General features: G+C 43.2%; 1 protein-coding gene across 1 annotated transcript in view; it reads left to right on the plus strand.

Annotated features, from left to right (window-relative positions):
• Positions 1–2,270: 2,270 nt before the first annotated feature.
• Positions 2,271–4,608, plus strand: part of ITIH3 (inter-alpha-trypsin inhibitor heavy chain 3) — a gene marked incomplete at its 3' end in the record, with an annotated part of 13,787 nt that continues 11,449 nt past the window's right edge. Inside the window, exon 1 of the mRNA XM_009069927.1 lies at positions 2,271–2,322. The remainder of the gene's footprint in view (positions 2,323–4,608) is intronic.

A 4,608-nucleotide genomic window follows, 5' to 3' on the forward strand; every position in this document is an offset into this window, starting at 1 on the left:
CATGGCATGGAGTCATAGCATCCTCACGGTTGCGAGACCTTCAAGATCATAGAGTCATAGAATTTTGGGGTTGCAATGGACCTTACAGATCTTCTAGCCCCAACCCTCTGCCCTGGGCAGGGACAGCTCCCACCAGAGCAGGTTGCTCAAGGCTTCATCCAACCTGGCTGTGAACACTGCCAGGGTTGGGGCAGCCACAGCCTCCCTGGGCAACCTGTGCCAGTGTCTTGATGGCAAAAAAACCTGGAAAAGAACTACTCACAGACTTTTATCTCTGAGTAGTAGGTATTTGTTTATTCAGCACCAGGCACAAGGGGAATCGCTTCACCAAACTTGTGCACTGAAGGCGACACTTCTCTGGTTTCTATACATTAAAGACTCATACATATTCATTATTTCCAGGAATAGGTGGTCATTATCACATTTAGTTCTTGGAAATCATAATCATAATCTCCCCTTTTGTCTCCTCCCACTTGGCATTAGTCCCATGGTCTCTGGTGGTCATCCAGGGGTTGTCAGGAGGAAGGCTGATAGTCTTCATCAGATTGATCTTTTCACCTTTGATCTTGCTCTTCAGCTGCCACATCCTGTGTCCAGTTGCATCTAGTTTTACTTCCTCGTAAATACATTGTGTTTACCTAAGCTAAAATGATGCCCCAAGTTCTACACTTTTCATGCTTAATAAACTAAAACAATGTCTTATTATTCAACCTTTTACCTTTTGTTTATTCAGGTGCTCTCTACTTGACTATTCCCTATCCTACTCTCAGCCTTAACTATTCGATTCCTGTTATCAGTATCACCACCCTTACAGGGAGCATGTCTTCCTAATATCTAACCTAAATTTCTTCTCCTTCAATTTGTACCCATTGCTCCTTGTTCTATCACTGCAGTTCCTAACACAGAATCCCTCTGCAGCTCCCCTGGAGCCTCTTCACATACTGGAAGGTGCCATGAGGTCTCCACACAACCTTCTCCTCTCCAGGCTGAACACCCCCAACTCCCTCAGCCTGCCTACTTAGGGGAGATGCTCCAGTCCTCTTAGCAACTTCGTGGCCTCCTCTGGACTTGCTCCAAGAGTTCCGTGTCCTTCTTACATTGAGGGCACCAGAACTGTGTGCAATATTCCAGGTGGGGTCTCACCGGAGCAGAGGGGAAGAATCATCTCCTTTGACCTGCTGCACACACTCCTGTGGATGCAGCCCAGGGCTGGGTTAGTTTCTGGGCTGTGAGCGCAGAAAGCCATCAAGTCCAACCATTAACCTGTGACTCTGCTGTAACCCCTAAACTGTCTCTTTCAGCACCAGGTCCAGACACCTCTTAAACTCTTCCAGGGATGGTGACTCCACCACCTGGGCAACCTGCTCCAGTGCCTGACAAGCACAGAGCACAGCTGCTCCACAGAGTCATCCTGTTGCCTTTGGATTAAAAGAGCTCCAGGCTGGTTTGAAAGAAGCTCCTGGAGCTGTCCTGTGTCCATCATGTGGTTCCACTGCAGGAATACTAGAAAATACCCCAAATTCTGTAAACTTGGATGTTTTGTTGTCACTGAGCACTTAACCCCCAGTCCTCAAAGTCTGTGTTTCATCAATGAGGAGATGAACCAGTTAAAATGATTAAGAGATAAAAACAAATGAAGGAAAAGGGCCCTGCAGCAGCAGGCTGGGCAGGCACTGAGGCTGCAAGATGTGGGAGCCTGAGCCTGGTTTCAGCTGTGAAGATGAGCAGGAATCCATGTAATGGGAAGTTTCTGAACTAGTCAGGACACATGTCAAATAATAGTATCTAAATCAGGTAGCTGAGTGATACACAGGATTACAGGGATAGTTTTGAAGAGGATCTTAAATGAGTTTCACAGACTACAAGCTCTCTTATGGCTGCAGTAAATTTGAGCCAGGGAGAGCCTTTGGGAAAGTACCAGAAAGATGACAGTTTTCATTTGGAAAAGAAGCGAGTCTGGAGTGGAGATTAATCTTGGTTCCCTGTACAGAAATTGCTGTTGAATTTGTTTGGAGCTATGACACAGAAGAGACATTGCTGAGATAGTCTGTAACAGTATTTGGTAACAGTATTCTGCAGATAATGCAACTGCAAAGTTCAGTATTTGATTTTTCCCAAATGCCTAATATTTAATCCCACTTTTCTCATTGGGTTATCTATTAACACTCAGCAAACAAAGCAGTATATATTTGTGTGCATCATTCCCATCGGAACTTTGCTTTTTTTTCCAGAATGGAAAACCATCTATGGCTTTGTATTTTATTATTGATTCCTGCCTTTGCCTCATCAGATGTTTTGGTAACACATGTCAGAAACATCAAGGTAAGTAATCAACTATGTGTGAGGCTCCCACTCTTCATAGATTAACTTCCTGCCATTTATCAGAGTTCATACAGCACTGGCAGCAGGAGCTCTGTGTTCTCTGCTACCAGTGGACACAAGATCAGGCTTGAGACTCAGCTGGTTGATCTCTAACAAGCCTCTGTTTTCAATCAGCTCTGAAGTTCTCCTATCTTTCCTTTAAAAAACATCCCTTTGCTCTGTTTTCCCTGTCATCCCGATGTCGTGGTCAAATGCTTCAGTAAAAATTCAAACATGTAAAGTGATTGGTGCTGCCAGGGAACCACTTTAGCACCTGCGGGGCAATGTCATCAGTGAAAAGATGCCTCCAAGAAGCTGAAGATAGAGATGTTACATGGCATTGAGATAAATGTCCACTATCCAAATGACATGGTAGGATTTCTTTAGAAAGATTTGTGTGTTAGCCCCAAAGGAGCCATTCTGGTTTTGTTGATCTCTGAGTGCTTCTCAATGTTTTGCCTAATATTCTTTGGTTAAGTTGCAGCCACTACTCCTCACCTCCATATATTTCTCTGTCTCTCAGTAATTCTGTACTGTGAAAGGCTACAGAGGGCAAATCTCTTCAGGGTCCATTTTGAGTTTCTAAGTAGAACAGGGCAAAGCAATTTACAGTCCATTTCTGTTGATAATGTTATGGTCTTCACCACGACTTTTTCTTTGAAAATCAGGATAGTAACATACCTAACTGTTAAAAATCAACTTGCAATATATTGCTGCACACTGGGAGTGCCAGGGATTCTTGTCATTTAACTGTTATGTGGCCCAGATATAACAGCTTTTTCCTGCTTATGAACATACTGCCTGTTATCTCTGTGTGTCTTGCAATGTCTCTAAATGGCAGACAGCCAAAGCTCTGTGCAATGCTCCATCCATACATGCAGAACACTACAGAAAGATCAGTTGGTTCTCTCAGTTTTGGTACATAATGCAAACGTGTTCTGATTGAATGGAGGAGATTGCTGTGTAGTGTGAAAGTCTCAGTCCCCACTTGAGTCTCAGCTCCTTTGGATAAGCAGTGTGCCAGTGGTGAGTGTTGAAGTGTGGTGGCAAGTCTGCCTGGCTGATGGCCAGCTTGAAAACTGCCAAAGCTGCTTTTAAAGGTCAGGTAAACACAGCTAGCAGACCCAATTCTGGTGAAAATTGAACAAGAATCAGAATCAAAGATCCCTATGGGCACTGGTGCAACTTGTTCCTATGCATGCAACTACTAGAGGTGGAAAAGCTCTTTCTAGATTCAAAACAACCTGTAGAACTCTATATTCAAAGCATTCAAGGTACAGGTAGCAATGATACAGCCTTCTTTTTGTGGCCCTCATTCTGGCAGCAGCAAGACTCCTGCAGAGCTCACAAGGAAGTTTGGTTTGCAGAGCTGAGCTGCATTATAGCCTCTTCTCTGTGGCAGCCAATTAGCATCAGTTGAATTAAATCTTCAGTGTTGTTGTAGATGCAGCAATAATTTTCACACCTGTTTTTCCTACCTAGCACTTAGGGATATATGCAAATACCTTGTTCAGTGTCCTGAGTTCCCAGAGGTCACTTGAAGTTCACTGTACACTCTTTGCTGACTCTTTCAGTCACACTGTGGTTTAGTTTCCTAAGCTCTACAATCAGGGCTTCTTTCAGCAAGTGCTGTAATGGGAACCCTCTTTTCATCCCTGTTTTCTTGGGAATTCAAATTTCTTTGTTTCCTCTCCAATTTCTATAGATTTTTTTGCACCTCTATTCTTTGCCACAGCAAAACAGGATGAAACAAAAGAAAAGTTTGTCACTGTTACACAGCTGAAAACAAAATAATTCTAGTAATTGGTGCACCTGGCAAATATGTGGGAATAATACAGAAACATTTTATCAAGTAACAATTACCCAAGGGAGAGGATGTTAAAATCTCATTTTGGTCTAGAATTGCATAACCTTTTTGAATAGCAAACTGTTGCTTTCCACTCACGTATCTTAAAATGACCTTGATGTTAGTGAGGTCCTTAGGTCCTGCCAAGTGAATCATTAAAAACGAAAAGAACAGAACATAATCACAGCATCAGTGAGTCCTGTAATCCCCTCCCCTGTGCAAATCAGGCTCAGCTAGAGCAGACAGCCCAGGGTTTGACTATCTCCACTGAAGATCAGCCCAAGTACAAAGTGAGTAATACCTGTCACTGAGAGGCTTTTCTGTAGTTTCTTTTTCAAGAATTGCAGAGAACCTCTCAAAACAGTTACAGAATTGGAACAGAATTCCTTCAAAACTACTGC

This window comes from Acanthisitta chloris, unplaced genomic scaffold (assembly GCF_000695815.1).
Source record: "Acanthisitta chloris isolate BGI_N310 unplaced genomic scaffold, ASM69581v1 scaffold45762, whole genome shotgun sequence".
Lineage (NCBI taxonomy): Eukaryota > Metazoa > Chordata > Aves > Passeriformes > Acanthisittidae > Acanthisitta > Acanthisitta chloris.